At 32.6% G+C, this 22,680-nt stretch overlaps 1 long non-coding RNA gene across 1 annotated transcript; it reads right to left on the bottom strand.

The window, feature by feature from the left end:
* Positions 1–13,505: 13,505 nt before the first annotated feature.
* Positions 13,506–14,407, bottom strand: LOC108763756 (uncharacterized). Its single transcript, XR_001940237.1, has 3 exons — positions 14,274–14,407; positions 13,763–13,903; positions 13,506–13,684 (listed from the first exon to the last, which is right to left on the bottom strand). It is a non-coding gene; the product is annotated as an uncharacterized LOC108763756 (long non-coding RNA).
* Positions 14,408–22,680: the final 8,273 nt, after the last annotated feature.

Below are 22,680 nucleotides of genomic sequence, written 5' to 3'. Positions count from 1 at the left end.
GTCCTTGTTTAATTTTGTACTTTATTGAAATGTTTTGTTTTGTGTCTTTTCGACACATTCTCAGAAGCATCGTAAAATAAAATTCACGACAGTTATATCAAACGATGTTCACGACGCAAGTGCGTCACGAAAAACGGCAGGCACCAAGGAGCACGACAAGGACAACGTTTCTCTCGGAGCAAAATAATAATGTCAAGCGGTCGGTCTGTCTCCCCGTGTTTCTTTTGCTCTCTTTTCGCTTTCACGACTGCCGCCGCGACGGAGAGACACGCAATCTCGTACCGAGCACAAATGAGCGCAATGTTCCGTCTGGTCGACGCGAATCTCCGGCGCATGTCGCGGGCCCACGCCCAGAATACTCGATCCCCTACATCACCCCGGGGCCACCGGACGATATTGTTGCCCCGAAATCTCCCGTCGTGGCCGTTCGAACGGGGAGAACACTGGATTCCACGATTCGTTGTTGCGAGCACAACATAAACCCTGCTGAAGTATACAGAGACGAACATCGTACCCCGAAATTCGCGCACACTGCATTCATACTGATTATTTCTTTTTCTTTCTTCAACTTCTCTTTTTCTTCTCTTTGGGGTAATAAATTAGATAGGTAGATATCATTGCGTATCTCGCGATATACGCACATTTTTTTATAATACAATTCAATGTAGTGTGATTTTCTAAATAATTATCTATACGTAATTCATATATTAGGTGTTAAACTTAATTCCTGCCGTTTTTTGTCTCCAAAATTGATTTGTTTCGAAGGGATATTTTAATCAAAGTATTATTAATAAAGTATTATTAATTGTTAATAAAATAGAAAATGGAGGAAATTATTTTGATTAAAGTATTCATTCATCTTCCCTTCGAAACAAATTAATTTTGGAGACGAAAAACGACAGGAATTAAGTTTAACACCTAATAGCATAGATAATTTCAGCAATATTACAGCAACGTTCCAGCAGTTTTACAATAACATTGAATGTTGCAACAATGTTACTACGCAACTTCTGTATTGTATGGCTAAGATAGGTGTGTAATTTCGTGTACATGATACAATTCTAAACGAAATAAGATTCAAATTCAACTTTTGGGATTCAAGAGTTTAGTTCTTTCTACTTCAATATCCTTTAACTCTTTACATAATGAGATCAGAGTTACCAAACTTAAATCTCGAAAATTGTATTTATAAATCTTGACGCCGAGTGGCTTCGTATTCAGTCTGTGGACTTGTAATCCGCGGATCCGATTCCACTCACGCCTCACATACGTGTACGTTATTTTCGTATACACTTTTCCTTCTTGTTCAAAAGAAGAAAAGGTTTTCAACCTATTCTTACCCTAAAACATATATGTATATATATATATATATATATATATAAATTTGCGGACAAAACCGCGTAAACCCCGCATGAACTTTCGTGTTTCAAAAAAGGCTACAGTTTCGAAATTTCAGCCGATTTCGATGAATTTTTTTTGTGTGTGTTCAGAATTGTACCATGTTTGAAATTCTATCACTTCACTTTGCATTTTATTTGTACATACTGTATTAGATTATATTTGAAACACATGTATGTTGATCAGTGTATTTTATATAAATTTTATATATAATGTCACTTTCGTTTATCGATCTCTGGCGTTTTATCAAGATGAAAAGGATAAAGGCGATGCAAATTCTATCAAGCGTTATCTGTCTATTGTATCCCGTTATAAAACACTTGTATTTGTCTCCCGTGGCACGATATATTCGTTAATAACAGGCTATTCCGCCAGTGCATACATTACGCGCCGGAACCTGCTGGCAGGAGAAAATAAAGCGATCTCTTTGATTTATCCGTGGCCATTTCGCTCCCTGCTCCGTTCGTCTTTTTCTCTCGGAGGCGCGGAGATACCATCGAGCGATTCATGTGTCTCGCCGATCCTCCCCGCCGATTTGACAATGTCGTGGCGCAGCAGCCACGGGGTCAGAGGGACACCTAGGTGGAAATGCAAATACATACGCGACGGCCATGCCCACGATTATTGCCGCGCCGCACATAATCGGCTATTTGTAATTATAATGCTGCAATTAGAGGGTTGTCGTGATCCTGGGAGATCTACCGGCGCGAGATCGTAAGGACGATTAAAGATCGGGCTGCCGTGTACGCGCGATCCGAGCTTCATCTAAAATGTAAAGTCCCCATCCCCTCGTTTGACCCCCTCGACACGGGTCTTGGGAAACTGGCGAAAGTCGCCGTGACATTCTTCCACATTTTTTTTGAGGTCTCTTTTTGAGTCGTCTTTGAACATAATGGAACAAGCGGGATTATGATGTAACTATGATCGAAAAATTATTGCTATCCGATAAATATTACCGCTTAGTGATATACGAATAAGACATCCATGGTTAAAATATCTGTCGCTGCAATTTACACAAGTGCAACGCTGCTGCGTATGCGTATCCATTTTAAACCGAAGATCCGAAAGTCCCATGCTTAAGCTGAAACGTACGGCGGTAATATTTCCGTACGGCGTTATTACCAGAATAGTTCACGCGACCTCACCCGGATTATCGTATATGCTAATTTACCTTCGACGTGTCGCCGCACAGAAAAGAGGTTCGAATCTTGATCTTATCCGTGTAACGAGACGATCGCGGCGTTTTTATGATCAAGGTATCCTTCGCGACTCTCGGCTGACTCGGTGACTTTTTTCTTCGAGAAAACGATTCAACCTCCCACGGCGCCATCATGCTCGTCGACACAATCGCCGACTTAATCGAATTTAAGGGTCGTCGAAGTACCGGAGAGACGGTGCAGCAATCGCATTTTTCGGTTAGGAAAGATAACTTGCTTAAAAGTGGCGATTGTAAATATTATACGTGCATACGTATATATATAATAAAAGAAGAAGGTAAAACAAAATATTTTTTAACAATATATTTCCTAGGTTAATATTAAGTTTATCACGTTTATTTCCTATTAGAAAGATTGTCTGTAGGACAACTTGTATTTTCAGCATATCGGTCTGTCCAGAGGTTGCGAAGATGAAAGAAGTGTTTGGTATTTATGACTATATTACATAGTTCAAACAACTGTAAATATATAGTTATAAATTACAATTATGTTATGCAACTATTTTTTCTTTTAGTAATCGAGCTCGTACACGGAAAGAATAATTTTGCTGAGGCATCTAAAATTTAGCTATATAGATACAAATCTAAAAATAATTTTGTTGAATCATCTGATGAGCAATACTGGTTGAAGTTTTCAATCTACCAATCAATTTAAGCATCATACATAATTATTTTAATGATCCAACAAAATTATTTTCAGATCTGTGTATCTATAAATTAAAATTTTAACTTCAGCAAAATCGTCTTTTCCATGTAAGAATCGAACCATCTATTGAGGATCACTTCAATATCATAGATTGAAGTTCATGAGGATCGTCGAAGACGCGGCATGTTCATAGATTTAACGCGTTGTGTGACTTTATGATCGTGGGCCATTCAATGAGAGTACCATGTGCACTCATAGTGACTCGGAGGTAGTTGTACGATGCGAAATCAGACGGTTGGACGAAGTCGAAGAACATATTAAAAAAAAGCCGGTAGAAACAGAGAAAAGGCGAGACGAGCGAAAGCAGTAGAGCACGAAGGTTCTAGCGAAGCGTCTGGTTATATAGTTTATGTAAAACGGCATTCCGCGTGAAGGTGTCTACTCAATCCTTATCTAAAGCAGTTATATAGAGTCGTTCGAAGTCGCGCCTTCTTCAGAAGGTAATGCACAGCTGTGTTCCTCTTCCTCGGCGCTCCTTCATCACCAATTCGCTTCCTCATCTTTGAGTCTCTCACAGAATATCTTTGCTCAGTCTTGCGCGTGTGTATGCGTGCTCGCACGCGCTCTCAAGTGTTTGCCCAGAGAGCACTTCATTCGGTATTCCATCGGGCATTCGCCGGTCGGCTCTTACATCGCGCCTGCAGGGTTATCGAATCGTAGCAAAACGCGGCCGAAGAGCGGATGGCCTATCCTGATGAAGATATCTCCGGAAAGAGACATGAAGGACGCAACCTAACACCGTCTCATATCGCCGGTCCTAAGTACCTGCTCTGTAATAAATTCATGGAAAGAACAATTTTGCTAAAATAATTAAAAATTTAGCTAGCTAGATACAAATCTGAAAATAATTTTGTTGAATCATTAAAATAATTATGTGGAAAACTCAAGCACAATGATGTAGTAATGCTGCAAAATTTTTGATATTTTGGCAACCAGCTTGAGTTTCTTACATAATTATTTTGATAGCTTTCAGATTTATATCTATAGCTAAATTTTTAAATATTTCAGCAAAATCTTTCATTCTTTTTACATGTAGAATTCAGGAATGATGAAAATGACTTCTCTTAGGGTATGATTTCAGATAGCTATGCATTTTGTCGAGAAAAAAGAACAAAGATGAAAATTGATAGCAATTACGTAAAATGAGAATAAAGATATATAAAATTAATGAAGATAATTACCTTTATCCAACTATAATTACAATATTAATGCTTGTTTATCGTCTGATAAATACTATTATCAGTAACTAGTCAGTATACGAAGTTATTGTTGTGATTAAGTGGCAATAAACCATTAAATACATCCAGACCTATATTAAATTAAATCAGTAATCGGAAAATGAAAAAAAAAACCAAATATCATAAGAAGTTAATTTCGTAAATTACATCACACGTATCCTGCATGGTTAGACCAATGTTCAAATTCAATCGAGCGTTCGTATTACTATCCTTCACGCTATAATCTCAATAATAACACGTTCTGCTTGCGCTCGAATATACTTGGAGTGCAAAGGGTTAAGTTTCAATCACTCGGAGCAGGTTTTGGTTCGGCGCGAGCATCGGGCCCGCGGCAGCGCGGAAGGTGATTAAATACGAAGAAAGACATTACTCGTAGCGCATCGACCTTGATCGCCCGGTTTTATGATGTTACACTACGAACGGATAAGCCGTTTATATGTATGGGCAGGAAAACTCACGTGATCTCGATTCGACGAGGGCCCGGAGAACATCATCGGCCCAAGCCCGAGAGCCTTCTTCTCGCACGCACGAAGGCGTGTCGGGAAAAAGAAGTTTTAGATTACGCGCCGAGTGCAACTTTTTAGTGGCATCGTAAACCGGTATCTTTACCACTCGACACCCACACGCTAACGCACTATCCTAGAGCGATCTGCCTATCAACTAGCGTGAAAACTCGGTTTAACACTCGCGTGCGCTCGCTACGCCTTTCATGACAAGGCACCGTGGCCTCGGCCTTACCTGCTCGTTGCCGCTTCCACATTATGTACGACTCTCTCCATGATCCAACTGCTGCCTTTGAACGCATCAAAGACGAGAGCGATCAGCTCGTTTGCGTTCCGTTAATTCAATTACGTCACTCCTATGCTGATTTTTGTATTTGCAATTCGCTTTGAATTGTTGCGTGGTATGATAATAATAATAATAATAAAACGACCACACGAAAGAACGATTTTGCTGAAATATCTATAAAAATGTAATAAATACAGGTCTGGAATAATTAAGTAACTATCAAAATAATTATGTAAGAAATTCAAGCATGATGAGTAATGCTTCCAAAAAATTTTGATATTCTAGAAACCAGTCCTTCATAATTATTTTGGCAATCCAATAAAATTATTTTTAAATCTATATCCAGCTAAATTTTCAGATACCTCAGCGAAACTATTTCTTTTGTGCAGGTATCGAAAAAAATCATCTTATTAAATGTCTTGATAAGTTGGAGAATTTCTCTTTCACTTCAGAGAAATTTTTTTTATATCACGATAAAATATATTTCTTTACAATATTTTCTGGAAACGTTAGAATTTAAGTTTCCGAATAGACTGCCAAAATTTGCTGAAAGCACATGAGATGAATACCAAATTCCATGTGTCAATTGAAAAAGGGACACCTGCAACATCGAGATCGCGCACTCTCTAAAAGACATATTCAAAGAAAGAACTCGTTTCCTCGATATGTAAGAGGTCGAATTTTTCGTGCCGGGGTGAAGAATAAATGGAGCCGCTAGCGATGTTTGTACGACAGAAATCTCACAGGAAATCCTATTTTTCGTTCGCGGATTCACGAGATTCGACAATGAGTTGTCGATTTCGTCTGCGTTCTAGGCGCAACTAAACTCCATTTTAAGTCTCGTCAAGCTACGATCGAGAATGGTGCCGCCCACAAGATTAGTCAATGGACATCCGGTTCTTTGGCACAGGTGGATGTTTGTGTGTTCCTTCCTTTTCCCTGGATTCTATTGGGATTCGATTGTGTTAATATTATACAAACACAGTTTCTACTTACACTTGAATTATTAGCTTACGTACATTGCAACATGTATATATTCTTAAATAAAAATATCTATCTTTTTACATAAAAATAACATTCTTTGTTGTTATGTACAAATAGTCAGCACTAGAATTTCTTGAACATAAATATATTTCACATTTATAGTCTATTATAGCTACATTGATTGTCCAGACAGTGCACGATCATTTTTTCGAACTAATATTCTGGTATTAAAAATTGTGATTCCACGCGCGCATTACACTGGTAGTTTTACAATTAGCTGTCCAAATATAAATATAAACTATCAGTAATGCGTGAATAAAATCATAATTTTTAACACTTGGACAACAATTTGAAGAAACCATGTATATAATGGGGCACTATTCAAATAATTAGTTTCGTGACTGTATATCGAAACAGCCGAGAAGGCAGTTTCGTGTCGAAAAACGTCTAATATCGGACACGGTGCTAATGCATTGGTTCTACATTCGCGTTTCGGCGCGTGGACCGTCTGTCGGGGATAGAGGTTTTACCAAGCGTACGGTGTGCCCATAAGGTGCAGCAAGGCGCGTGGTCCGCGTTTCACGGTTTACCGAAAAATTAGCCATTAATTTACACCGCGGGCCGGTGGGTGTGCCGAGCACGTGTAATGAATAGCCCGCTTGGCGAGCGAGGCCCACATGGTGCGTTTTCCGGGAGGATTATCATGGCTTTCGAGCACCTTGGGGGAAACGTGTCAGGCAATCTATATTGGAGAATGCGGGGCATTTAATTATAACTATACATTATAGGAAAGAAGATGTGTTCCGTGTGTACCCCGGAAATTCCTCTCTCCAGAAAAAACGATGGAAAAATTGATCTTTAATTTTTGAGTTTGCGTGCACGGGAAATTCAGCTTATTTTTTGAAAAACTAGAGAAACTATATAATATAATTAATTAAATCATACATTGATATAAAACGAGTATCTTATTACACGAGTTAGATTTGTCTAACTAAGACTTATTTATGCAGCTGTGAAGAGAAAGTGAGATAATTTTAAGATAATCTCTCGTAGTCATAATTATAGTAACCAGATAGTACGACAAGAACGTGTCATGGAAATCAATTTTAACGCGCGAGTAGCGTGTTCTCATGGTTAATATACAAATATTCCGGACTTTTTTTCGTTCCTTCTTTTTGTATATATTCTTAAATAAAAATATCTATCTTTTTTAAAGAAAAATACCTGGAAAATCGACGTTCCCGTCGCGTCTGGACTCGAAAATGATGCGCACGGCGGATCCGCCGGCCGATACCGGATCGATAACAAAAGATTGAAGGAATCCGTATCGTCACGGCTAGAAATCGATTTGTTATTCACGCACCCGGCGACGATGTAGCGGTCGAAGCGCGAGTCGCAACATCTAACGCCGAGAAAAACCGGGCTCGCCAACGGCAGCTCGATTGTGCTGTCGAGAGTGTTTTACGGGCGGGATACCACGGTTAATAAAGCTCGCTCGTATCCCCCGCCTTGATCCCGGTTTCCACGTAGTCGAGCGGATCATCGCCGGAGCGTTCGGCCGCCTCGTAAGTTTCATCATAATTATTAATTTTTACGAGGTGGGTAGATAGGTAGGTAGGTAGATATGTAGGCAGTCAGGCAGGCACACCTCGGTGCAAGGCGCTGCAGGTGCGATAGAGATCTCCCTCTCCTTCTCGTTGCCTGGACCACCGGCGCACGTCCCTGAAGAAACCACCTCATTCGCGGCCCCCATTACCCCGCTAGTTCCATTAGCCATCGGTGCAAACGAACGCAAGCCGCGCGGCAAGACCTCGCGCGGCTTCGGAGATAACCCCTTGTCGGCGCGGCTCGGCGCGGCGAAATATTTTAATTCTCTGCGAATGGAAACGCCTCGTTCTCTCGCCTCTCGCCGGCGCTAACTCATCCACCTCGTTGCACAATGTCTTCTGTTGACTTTCAGGTGCAGACATTTTTTGAGTAAGAACAGATCTAAAATCTGTTTTCTGTGGCTGAACTAGTGTACTAGTTCTAGAGTACTAACTCTTCACCTTTTTCTAGTTTGAAGAATAATCTAGATTAACTTTAATCTCGGTTCAACTAACTCTCCATCTTTTTCTTACTCTTCAAACTACAAAAAGGTGAAGAGCTAGTTGAACTGAATTAAAGTTAAAATGTATTAGTAGAAACGGGCATAAGAAACGTACAACTTCCGCGTGCACCCATAGGCGATTTACCTCATTCCACCCCCCGCCATCCTGCTGCTTAGAATCATCGATTTTCCACGCAAAATGACGAAATAATTATCGACTTTGATTGTTAATGACTTTGACGAAGCACGAGTCCTTCTCACATTAGGCCTCTGGCCTGTGTTACATCTCTCACATATATTTGTGGTGAGCACGCTGATTATTCAATTGCCACGAGCAAGTGGGACCTACAATTTTAGCACAAATCAGGTGAAAAATTGGAGGTTACTGAGGAACATGATGTTGACAACATACATTAATGTCAAGGCCATCGGCAGTTGCTCACCTTTTCTGTAGTTTTATCATTAATTTATTATTTTATTTAATTTACTCACTTCAATGTTTATTACAATAACTGTGATAAACGATGTCGTAATTATAGCTTTAAAAAAACCGCTTTTTCTCAAGTTGCTAAAAAAGAACTGGAAAAATTCCCGTTTTTTTTCCGAAAAATTGGTTTTTTTGAAAAAATTGCTGTTTTTGCAATATTTATATCATACTATTTAATTTCTAATGTCCTTCATTAAATTAACGTGATCCAGAAAGTTATGTAACTTTCTTTTTTTAATTTTTATTTTTCCTTCTATTTTTATAGTAAAATCTAATGTAACCTTCCTATGGTGCATAGCAAAGCATTAAGTACATGACTGCGAATTGTGCTGCGCAAATGGTTACTATAGATACATTACATAGGTTAGATCGGTTGGATTCAAATATTTATAATTTTTGTCATTCTAAAGACTTTATGTGATTCGTTATTGCAAGTTACAAAATGTGTTAGATTTTGTTTAAATTAGATATAAGATTACAATTAATTCTCATATTTTATAATGTTATTAAAATAAGAAACTTCGTTTAAGCATTGAAATTAATACTGAGCTAACTTTTATATTTACGATTACAATACTACGCCACTTCATGTGAAATTTATTTATTATTAAACGAACAAATTTAGAAGCAAATGTAATCTTAACAACTAATCTGAAGAGTAATTTAAGTTAATACATATAACAGTGTATGTTTCGTATGTTTTATTGAGTACATTATGAAACCTCAATTCTACTTATCCAAATTATCCCGCTGTGTACCCTATACGCAATTACTTTCTTTACAAAAGTATCGAGAGCAAAAGTAGTACATTTTACGAGCAGGCGTGAATTTTTCCAAAATTAATTTTTCTGCCCTTGAGAAAAAAACGAAAGAATCAGCGGAAAAATTGCAAAAATTAGGTTTTTTTCCTTCAAAATTATAGTCATAAATAATATGGAAAAATTAAAAAAAGATTTTCAAATTTTGTACCCTATACTAATTTTTATGGCTAAACTGTATTTTGTAAATAAGATAGCACCTATTTTCAAACAAAAATGTGCAAAATAAGTAATTAATTTTCATTTAAACGTTTAATAACACAAATCGAAATAGCAGAAACGAAACTTCTTGACTTTTAACTGAAAAATACATTCTCTACAATAATGTTTACAATTTAGTGAAAAATTACATGTTTCGATCTCTCTCTCTTCTCACTTTCTTTACACTGACCTTTCCTAAACAGTTTCTGAAATATTTTCCTTAGTATAACCGCGGTTTCGTATTTAGTAACACATCGCGACACAGCGCGGATGTAATGGCTCCTCCAGAAAGATTAACATACAGTTGGGTGTGGGAACATTTTCGTAAATTAGACGATATTGCTGTACAATGCAATATAGGTAGTTGTAATCAAATTTATCGTGATAAATCACTAAGTTCATTGATAAAAACGATGAAGCTCCATTTGTTCCTAATACACAATAAATCGACTGAAGAAGACCGCGTAAAATGGAAAAACGACAATAACATTGTATGGAAATACTATGCCAAAGGCGACTTATACAGAGCAAAATGTAAATTTTGTGGGTATGTTCAGCGTGAGTCACACATATCATATCTGAAGAAGCATCTGCTAAATGTGCATGTTCAAGAAATAATAGCTGCTCTACAAAACGAAATTGCAAATACATCGCTATCGCTTTATTTCGAATTTCATGTGGAACAATTTAGTGCACAATGCAAACGTTGCAATGTTAAATTGGACATATTTTACGGAACAGTTGTCTTAATACATCACAATTGTTCACAAAGAGGTCAACGTTTAACGTCTCGACAATCAATAGCCGTTGAAAATCCAAGTACAAGTTCACATTATGACAATGTAAACAGACAAGCTTCTGGAAACCGAGAAATTGAAGGAAGGTAACTGTTATTTAATTAAACTGTTAAAGTTTTACTCGAGTTATTAATGTATTATGTACACTTTAATATTAATCAAATATTTAGTATTATATTTAATTCAATTTTTATTTACCTCAACGTTTATGACAATACCGGTGGTAAACGATGTCGTAGTAGTCACCAGTAAAACATCAAAAACCATTTCCAAGTATAATCTTGTACCAATTTGCAAGCTTAATTTAATCTTAATTTTCGAGTAAAAATATGTGTTAAATATATAATATTAATCTTAATCTGAATGATAACAGAAATCATATTGTGGAAACTGAACTATATTCTCAACTGAAAAATTCAATCAATAATATTTATATATTAATAAACAGTTACACATCTCTCTCTCTCTCTTTCTCTCTCTCTCTTACCAATCTTTCCTAAACAGCTTCTGAACATTTTCTATGGCTCAATTGTTATTTTGTATTTAGTAACACATCACCATACTGTGCGGTTGTAATGCCAGCTCTCGAAGAATCAGACAGTTGGATGCGCCAAAATGTTGATATATTAGACAATTCTAATATACAGTGCAAAAAGTGTCCTAATCGTTATAAAATATCAGATCAACATATAGACTCGATGATAATGATAAAAGAACATTTATACTATGAACATGAAGTATACGATAAAGAAGATCGCTTAAAATGGGAAAAAGACAACGACTTCATATGGGGATATTTCGACAAATCTATAAAGTTATTTTTTGCAAAATGTATATTTTGTAACGCCTCACTTAAATGTCTGTATAAAGAACCCTTAAGGGATCATCTAAAAACATATCATTGGAATGAATTACAATTAGAGATAGAAAAAGTAATTGCAGATCATTTGCTATACGTACAATTCAAAATCGATATAGCAAACTTAACCGCAATCTGTGAACGTTGCGGTTATACTTTTAGAATATTGGAAACAGGAATAGATGACTTAAAATCTCATTGTCAACATCATAGAAATGAAGAATTAAGAATTGAAGAAGGAGCAGCAGATAATAATGAAAATAGAGTGATGCAACTAGCCGTACCAGCAGAAAATATGACTACACGTTATCGTAATGAAAGTACATATTGGCAAGGTATTGAAAATCAAGAAGATGAACAAAGGTAAATGATAGTAACGTTAATGTATGTTATGCTTTTAGAAGGATTATACTCTATTATATACAATTATTTCAACGGAATTGAACATTTAACTATTAATAATATAGATTTTATAATTTTAAGTCAAACATTTAACAAATATAATTAGAATGTTATATTTATGACCAAACCAAAAAATATTAACTAATGTATATAATTCAAGTTTTGAAAGAAATAACATGGATCCCATAGTATACACCCTTATACGACATTTCGATGGTGAATTCTCGTCATGATAGTACAACCTGACAAGCTGTTGGATACCAAAAGATCAACAGAGGTACGTTCTACTAATTTAATGTACCAAGGCTTACTAACATAAAAATTCGAGACACAAAGTTCAATGATAAAGAAGCTCTCGAAAGATTGATTAACTGTCAATGTCTACAGGTTACAAATCGATATTCAAAATTTTAAGGAAGACTTAACGTTAAAATAATATAATGTATATAGGATGATACATCAGTCCGTAGAAACAGAAAATATAACTACAACTCATCATCTTGGAAGTACATATTGTAAAACTCGTAGAAGTCAAAAGGTAAACAAAGATAACTATCATATTATAAATATGTTAACATTTTATTCTTTTAAGTTATTAATATACTATGCAAAGTTAAAATATCATTATAAACTTAAAGTTTAAAAGTACGAATTAAACTTCAAGTATTTTACTTGTATATACCTTAATGTTATATAATCAAATTATATAAAGTTGTTTATATTTAATTCTGAAATACGTTCTGTAAACTTGAACGTGCCATTACATACAGGATGTTTCATTTTCATTGCAACAGAAACTGTTTCAAATATTAAATATATGTCTTAAACGAAAGTTGGTTTACTTGAAAGTGGACAAATAATGGTAAAAATCAGTTTGTGAAAAAATCGATTCTTTATGGTCACATGGAAGTTAGGACTATTTTGTAAAAGGAATTATATCATTTTTTTACATAACACTTTCAAATTAATATGTTTCTAAATGCATATAGATGAAATATCAAAGAATCAATAGTTTGAAATTTATTTTATACTTTATTGCAGTTCGCCTTGATAAAACATTTCTTAAACTACTATTTTTTTGTATTTTTATGCAAGCAAATGAAAAAATTAGGGTGTATAAGAAAAACGGACAGTTGCTTTTCAATAAAACTATTACAATTTGCCATATAAATCCATATTACTTACGAACAGCAACTATGTATGTGTTTTCTTATACCGATTTATTGATCTCGTTATTATATGTATTAAGTGCTAAGATTCGTTTATCAAAGATTAATTATTTAAGAGATGCTTTATATTTCATGTGAAATTAATGTAAACGATAACCCGTAAATAATTGATTTCTTGACTTTTATTGTTATATATTCGTATATACAGGACAATAATACAAATATCACATAAAAGAAATTATAAAATTCTATTTAAAAAATTGTCATAATCATTATATGTATAGTAATAAGAAAACTATTTTATTGAAAATTTATTTTAAAATTACGTGTGGCATTTCAATCTATAAAACTTTTATCTGAAATGTTTTTCTGTATCTTCGGGCTTTACGAACCTTATTTGTCTGCTTGGCACTTAAAATATAACACTCCATATGTGGAATCGATATATTCAGTAATTAATAGATATTGTACATGAATAATTGCTCAATTATTATGAAATCTGAATAGTAACTAGCAGTCAGCTTGAAAATTCTTGTTTAGGAAACATGAATAAAAGGAAGAGTGATAAAAACTTCCCTAGTTTTGATTGATCAATTAAATAATATATACCTGTCTGCAATATGATATTGTCCTTATTATACATTAATACTTATTTTTCAACTTTCTAATTACGTTGTATGTATCTATAGGTCCAATCACAATGAAAGATCTGTAACTCATCACGAAGTGTGGAGACCGCATTCGCGACATCTGAAATAACAATTAATTATTTTGATTTTGATGTTAAAACATATAAATAATCGGAAACACATATAATTATTAGTTTTGCATTATAACGTAAAGGACTATTATGATTAAAGCAACTTTCTGATAAAGACACAATTTACAGGTTGCGTTTCATTAGAATTGTTTTTGAATTAATAGAGTATCGTCAAAAATTTGAATTTTTTTTATATCCATGTACAATTACAATAGTATATTTCGTATAACATCTTATGTCAAGTATAAGAATATGTCATATGTTATAATTCGTATATACAAGGTGTCTCATTTAATGATTCAAACGCAATTGTGTCAAATTATATATTATTCTCAAAAATGATTAAAAAATGGAACTTACTTTATTCTGCGGAAATTCGTTTTGGTCACAGTTCATTTCAAAGTGGACGTTTCTTTAACTATACAATTTCCAAATGTGCTTTTCTTTCTTAAAAATGGATAGTAAATGCTATCTTGAAGGCATGTCCATCGAAAGGAAATCTATAATATTAATAAAATTTGTCTTTCTCGAAACAAAGTAAGCTTCACTAAAATATAGAATTTAGAATAACAAATAAGCTGATAGATATTTGTGTTCTAAGATTAAAATGATATGTCCTGTATGTATTAGATATATTGTGAAATATTCCTTAATACTGACGGATAATACTCACATTATTTAAAATATTTATCATCTATAAATTATTTTAAATTTTTAGAAATAACTTGATTGTATTATTGTTATTATAAAATTAATGTAAAACTGAAACGTTCTCCAAATACCATATTTGTACTTGTTTCAAAGTTGATATACATAAATAGGTTGTCATATGGTTATTGAAAAAGGAATGCACTTTAATTAAGAAGATATACTGTCAAGAGATTTTTATTATTTAATCAATAATTAATTAGTACTATGCATCACTTCTTATAACACACGATTAACGTTTAGCCTTTCTGTTTTTTATTAACTTGTAACTTTCTTTTAACATTCTTTGAACATTTTTTAATGTTAAACGTTTCCAAAAGGAATGAATTTTTTTAGCGTAATAATATTTTATACTGATGATTAGATAATTTAATGTTCGCTTTGTCTTTACACATGCAATCGCGCATATTCTCATTTTTTGGATCAGTTAAGAGCACAATTTACATTAAATGGTATTCAATATACATTCTTATTTTTTATTTAGAAGTAAAAACGATAAGATTACATGTAAATCTTCTAACTTTAATACAGCAAGTTAAAATAAAACTAATAAGATATTACAATATATTAAATATGCAAAATAGTAATGTAATAAAGTGCTATACATTTTTATGATTTGTTTTTTAACGTATCATTAAAATGCTTTTATTATGAAATATTTGATGTAATGGAATTGTGAACTTATAAAATACAATTCAGAAATAAACACAAAGCAATTCGAATATCGTTTAAGCAGTAATTTTAGTTTCCTCGGGCTTTAATATTACTTTCGAATTATATATCTATCGTTTTGAAAGTCGATGACTCTAAGCATTGGAGGAGAGATAGAATAGACTAGGGGCACACAACTGTCCACATAAAACGAGGTTCACCCTGTATATACATATAAAAAACTAATTTCTACCAACCTAAATTAACTTTAATCTCAGTTCAACTCTCTCTTCATCTTTTTCTTATTCTTTAAACTAGAAAAACATGAAGAGTTAGTTGAACTGATTTAAAAGTTAAACTGCATTAGTAGAAACGGGCATAAGAGACGTACAACTTCCGCGTGGAAAATCGTGCGCCCATAGACGATCTACCTCATTCCACCCCCCGCCTTCCTGCTGCTTAGAATCATCGATTTTCCACGCAAAATGAGGAAATAATTATTGACTTTGATTGTTAATGACTTTAACGAAGCACGAGTCCTTCTTCTTACATTAGGCCTCTGGCCTGTGTCACACCTCTCTCATATACTTGTGGTGAGCACGCTGATTATTCAATTGCCACGAGCATGTGGGACCTACAATTTTAGCACAAACCCGGTGAAAAATTGGAGGTTACCGAGGAACATGATGTTGATAACATACGTTAATGTCAAGGCCATTGGCAGTTGCTCTCCTTTTCTGTAGTTTTATCTCTCAATAATTTATTATTTTATTTAATTTATTCACTTCAACGTTTATTACAATAACTGTGATAAACGATGTCGCAATTATAGATTTAAAAAAACCGCTTTATCTCAAGTTGCTGAAAAAGAACTGGAAAAATTCCCGTTTTTTTCCGAAAAATTGATTTTTTTGAAAAAATACTGATTTTGCAATATTTATAACAAGCTATTTAATTTCTAATGTCCTTCATCAAATTAAGATGATCCAGAAATTTATGTAACTTTCTTTTTTTAATTTTTATTTTTTCTTCTATTTTTATAGTAAAATCTAATATAACCTTCCTATGATGCATAGCAAAGCATTAAGTACACGACTGCGAATTGTGCTGCGCAAATGGTTACTATAGATACTATAGATACATTACATAGGTTAGATCGGTTGGATTCAAATATTTATAATTCTTGTCATTCTAAAGACTTTATGTGATTCGTCATTGCACGTTACAAAATGTGTTAGATTTTGTTTAAATTAGATATAAGATTACAATTAATTCTCATATTTTATAATATTATTAAAATAAGAAACTTCGTTTAAGCATTGAAATTAATACTGAGCTAACTTTTATATTTACGATTATAATACTACGCCACTTCATGTGAAATTTATTTATTATTAAACGAACTAATTTAGAAGCAAATGTAATCTTAACAACTAATCTGAAGAGTAATTTAAGTTAATAGTGTTAATACATATAACAGTGTATGTTTCGTATGTTTTATTGAGTACATTATGAGACCTCAATTTTGTTAACTTATCCAAATTATCCCGCTGTGTACCCTATACGCAATTATTTTCTTTACAAAAGTATCGAGAGCAAAAGTGGTACATTTTACGAGCACGCGTGAATTTTTCCAAAATTAATTTTTCTGCCCTTGAGAAAAAAAACGAAAGTATCAGCGGAAAAATTGGAAAATTTCGGTTTTTTTCCTTCAAAATTATAGTCATAAATAATATGGAAAAATATAAAAAAAGATTTTCAAATTTTGTATCCTATACTAATTTTTATGGCTAAACTGTATTTTGTAAATAAGATAGGACCTATTTTCTAACAAAAATGTGAAAAATAAGTAATTAATTTTCATTTAAACGTTTAATAACATAAATCGAAACAGCAGAAACGAAACTTCTTGACTTTTAACTGAAAAATACATTCTCTACAATAATGTTTACAATTTAGTGAAAAATAACATGTTTCGATCTCTCTCTCTTCTCACTTTCTTTACACTGACCTTTCCTAAACAGTTTCTGGAATATTTTCCTTAGTATAACCGCGGTTTCGTATTTAGTAACACATCGAGACACTGCGCGGATGTAATGGCTCCTCGAAAAAGATTAAAAGACTGTTGGGTGTGGACAAAAGTTCGTAAATTAGACAATTTTGCTGTACAATGCAATATAGATAGTTGTACACAAACTTATCATGTTAAATCTAAAAGTAAATTGGTAAAATTGCTGAAGGTCCATTTGTTCCATATGCACGGCTTATCGCCTGAAGAAGATCGCGAAAAATGGAAAAACGACAATCAATTGGTATGGAAATACTATGCCAAAATCGACATTTACAAAGCAAAATGTAAATTTTGTAAGCATGTTCGGCATGAGGGACTCATATCAAATCTGAAGAGGCATCTGCAAAAAAAACATGATCGAGAAATAAGAGCTGCTCTACAAAACGAAATTGCAAATACGTCGCTACCGCCTTATTTCGAAATTCATGTGGAACAATTTAGTGCACGGTGCAAACGTTGCAATGTTGAACTGGACATATTTTTCGGAATAGATATCTTAATAAATCACGATTGTGCAGAAGAAGATCAACGTTCAATGTCTCGACAATCAATAGCCGATGAAAATCCAAGTACAAGTTCACATTATGATAATATAAACAAACAAGCTTCTGGAAACCGAGAAAATGAAGGAAGGTAACTGTTATTTAATTAAAATGTTAAAGTTTTACTCGAGTTATTAATGTATTATGTACACTTTAATACTAATCAAATATTTGATATTTTAATTAATTCAATCTATTTACCTCAACGTTTATGACAATACCGGTGGTAAACGATGTCGTAGTAGTCACCAGTAAAACATCAAAAACCATTTCCAATTATAATCTTGTACCAATTTGCAAGCTTAATTTAATCTTAATTGTCAAGAGTAAAGATGTGTTAAATATATAATATTATTCTGAATGATAACAGAAATCATATTTTGTGGAAACTGAACTATATTCTCAACTGAAAAATTCAATCAATAATATTTACATATTAATAAACAGTTACACATCTCTCTCTCCCTCTCTCTCTCTCTCTCTCTCTCTCTCTCTCTCTCATCAATCTTTCCTAAACAGCTTCTGAACATTTTCTATGGCTCAATTGTTATTTTGTATTTAGTAACCCATCACCATACTGTGCGGTTGTAATGCCAGCTCTAGAAGTATCAGACAGTTGGATGCGCAGAAATCTTCTAATATCAGACAATTCTAATATTAAGTGCAACTTGTGTCCTAATCATTATAAAATATCAGTTCAACATATAGACTCGATGATAATGGTAAAAGAACATTTATACTATGAACATAAAATATACACTAAAGAAGATCGCTTAAAATGGGAAAAAGACGACTTCATATGGGGATATTTCGACAAATCTAAGTTATTTATTGCAAAATGTAAATTTTGTAACGCGTCACTTAAATGTCTGTATAAAGAACCCTTAAGGGATCATCTAAAAACATATCATTGGAATGAATTACAATTAGAGATAGAAAAAGTAATTGCAGATCATTTGCTATACGTACAATTCAAAATCGATATAGCAAACTTAACCGCAATCTGTGAACGTTGCGGTTATATTGTTAAAATATTGGATACAGGAATAGATGACTTAAAATCTCATTGTCAACATCATAGAAATGAAGAATTAAGAAATGAAGAAGGAGCAGCAGACAATAATGAGGATAGAGTGATGCAACTAGCCGTACCAGCAGAAAATATGACTACACGTCATCGTAATAAAAGTACATATTGGCAAGGTATTGAAAATCAAGAAGATGATCAAAGGTAAATGATAGTAACGTTAATATATGTTATGCTTTTAGAAGGATTATACTCTATTATATACAATTATTTCAACGGAATTGAACATTTAACTATTAATATTATAGATTTTATAATTTTAAGTCAAACATTTAACAAATATAATTAGAATGATATATTTATGACCAAACCAAACAACATTAATTAATGTATGTAATTCAAGTTTTGGAAGAAGTAACATGGATGCCATAGTATACGCCCTTATACGACATTTCGATGGTGAGTTCTTGTCATGATAGTACAATCTGACATCTGTTCTGACATCTGATCTGGTATCTGTTGGATACCAATAGATCAACAGAGGTACGTTCTACTAATTTAATGTACCAAGACTTACTAACATAATAATTCGAGACACAAAGTTCAATGCTAAAGAAGCTCTCGAAAGATTGATCAACTGTCGATGTCTATAGGTTACGAATTGATATTCAAAATTTTAAGGAAGAATTAACGTTAAAATAATACAATGTATATAGAATGATGCATCAGTCCGTAGTAACAGAAAATATAACCACAACTCATCATCTTGGAAGTACATATTGTCAAACTCGTAGAAGTCAAAAGGTAAACAAAGATAACTATCATATTATAAATATGTTCACATTTTATTCCTTCAAGTTACAAATATAGTATGTACCCTGGTAGCAAGCTGACGTCAAAATGACGTCAAAAGGTAAACAAAGATAACTATCATATTATAAATATGTTCACATTTTATTCCTTCAAGTTACTAATATAGTATGTACCCTGGTAGCAAGCTGACGTCAAAATGACGTAGCTTGCTACCTGGGTAGTGTTAAAATATCATTACGAACTTAAAGTTCAAAGATATGAACTAAACTTCCAGTATTATACTTGTATACTTTAATGTTATATAATCAAATTTTATAAAGTTGTTTATATTTAAATCTGTAATACGTTATGTTATAACTTGAACGTGCCATTATATACAGGATATTCCATTTTCATTGCAACAGAAACTATTTCAATTATATCATATTAATGATATGTGTTAAACAAAAATTGGGTTACTTGAAAGTGGACAAATAATGGTAAAAATCAGTTTGTGAAAAAATCGATTCTTTATGGTCACATGGAAGTTAGGACTATTTTGTAAAAGGAATTATATCATTTTTTTACATAACACTTTCAAATTAATATGTTTCTAAATGCATATAGATGAAATATCAAAGAATCAATAGTTTGAAATTTATTTTATACTTTATTGCAGTTCGCCTTGATAAAAGATAAAACATTTCTTAAATTACTATTTTTTTGTATTTTTATGCAAGCTAATAGAAAAATTAGGGTGTATAAGAAAAACGGACAGTTGCTTTTCAATTAAACTATTACAATTTGCCATATAAATCCATATTACTTACGAACAGCAACTATGTGTTTTTTTATATAAATTTATTTATCTCGTTACTCCATGTGTTTAGTATTAAAATTCGTTTATCAAAGATTAATTATTTACGAAATGCTTTATATTTTTTATGTCAAATTAATGTAAACGATAACCAGTAAATAATTGATTTCTTGACTTTTATTGTTATATATTCGTATATACAGGACAATAATACAAATATCACATAAAAGAAATTATAAAATTCTATTAAAAAAATTGTCATAATCATTGTAGCTATAGTAATAAGAAAACTATTTTATTGATAATTTATTTTAAAATTACGTGTCGCATTTCAAGCTATAGAACTTTTCTCTGAAATGTTATTCTGTATCTTCGTGCTTTACGAACCTTATTTATCTGCTTGGCATTTAAAATATGACACTCCATATATGGAATCGATATATTCAGTCATTAATAGATATTGTACATGAGTAATTGCTCAATTATTATGAAATCTGAATAGTAACTAGCAGTGAGCTTGAAAATTCTTGTTTAGGAAACATGAATAAAAGGAAGAGAGATAAAAACTTCCCTAGTTTTGATTGATCAATTAAATAATATATACGTTTCTGCAATAAGATCTTGTCCTTATTATACATTAATACTTATCTTTCAACTTTCTAATTACGTTGTATGTATTTATAGGTCCTATCACAATGAAAGATCTGTAACTCATCACGAAGTGTGGAGACCGTATTCGCGACATCTGTAATAACAATTAATTATTTTGATTTTGACGTTAAAACATATAAATAATCGGACGCACATATAATTATTCGTTTTGCATTATAACGTAAAGGACTATTATGATTAAAGCAACTTTCTGATAAAGACATAATTTGCAGGTTGTGTTTCATTAGAATTGTTCATGAATTAATAGAGTATCGTCAAAAATTTGAATTTTCTTTGTATCCATGTACAATTACAATAGTATATTTCGTATAACATCGTATGTTATGTATAAGAATATGGCATAGTTATAATTTGTATATACAAGGTGTCTCATTTAATGCTTCAAACGCAATTATGTCCCAAATTATATTTTATTCTCAAAAATGATTAAAAATGGAACTTACTTTATTCTGCGGAAATTCTTTTTGGTGGTCACAGTTCATTTCAAAGTGGACGTTTCTCTAACTGTACAATTTCCAAATGTGCTTGCCTTTTTTAAAAATGGATAATAAATACTATCTTGAAGGCATGTCCATCGAGAAGAAATCTATAATATTAGTAAAATATATATATATATATATATATATTTATCTTCCTCGAAACAAAGTAAGCTTCACTAAAATATAGAATTTAGAATAACAAATAAGCTGATAGATATTTGCGTTCTAAGATTAAAATGATATGTCCAGTATGTATTAGATATATTGTGAAGTATTCCATAATACTGACGGATAATACTCACACTATTTAAAATATTTATCGTATATTAATTATTTTAAATTTTTAGAAATAACTTGATTGTAATATATTTATTATAAAATTAATGTAACTGAAACATTCTCCAAATATCATATTTGTATTTGTTTAAAAGTTGATATATATAAATAGGTTGTCATATGGTTATTGAAAAAGGAATGCACTTTAAATAAGAAGATATACTGTCAAGCGATTGTTGCTGAAAAAGAACTGGAAAAATTCCCGTTTTTTTCCGAAAAATTGATTTTTTTGAAAAAATGCTGATTTTGCAATATTTATAACAAGCTATTTAATTTCTAATGTCCTTCATCAAATTAAGATGATCCAGAAATTTATGTAACTTTCTTTTTTTAATTTTTATTTTTTCTTCTATTTTTATAGTAAAATCTAATATAACCTTCCTATGATGCATAGCAAAGCATTAAGTACACGACTGCGAATTGTGCTGCGCAAATGGTTACTATAGATACTATAGATACATTACATAGGTTAGATCGGTTGGATTCAAATATTTATAATTCTTGTCATTCTAAAGACTTTATGTGATTCGTCATTGCACGTTACAAAATGTGTTAGATTTTGTTTAAATTAGATATAAGATTACAATTAATTCTCATATTTTATAATGTTATTAAAATAAGAAACTTCGTTTAAGCATTGAAATTAATACTGAGCTAACTTTTATATTTACG

Source organism: Trachymyrmex cornetzi, unplaced genomic scaffold (genome assembly GCF_001594075.2).
Source record: "Trachymyrmex cornetzi isolate Tcor2-1 unplaced genomic scaffold, Tcor1.1 scaffold381, whole genome shotgun sequence".
Classification (NCBI taxonomy): domain Eukaryota; kingdom Metazoa; phylum Arthropoda; class Insecta; order Hymenoptera; family Formicidae; genus Trachymyrmex; species Trachymyrmex cornetzi.
The sequence above is the reverse complement of the archived record's forward strand: the minus strand, read 5'-3'. Positions and strand labels throughout refer to the sequence as shown.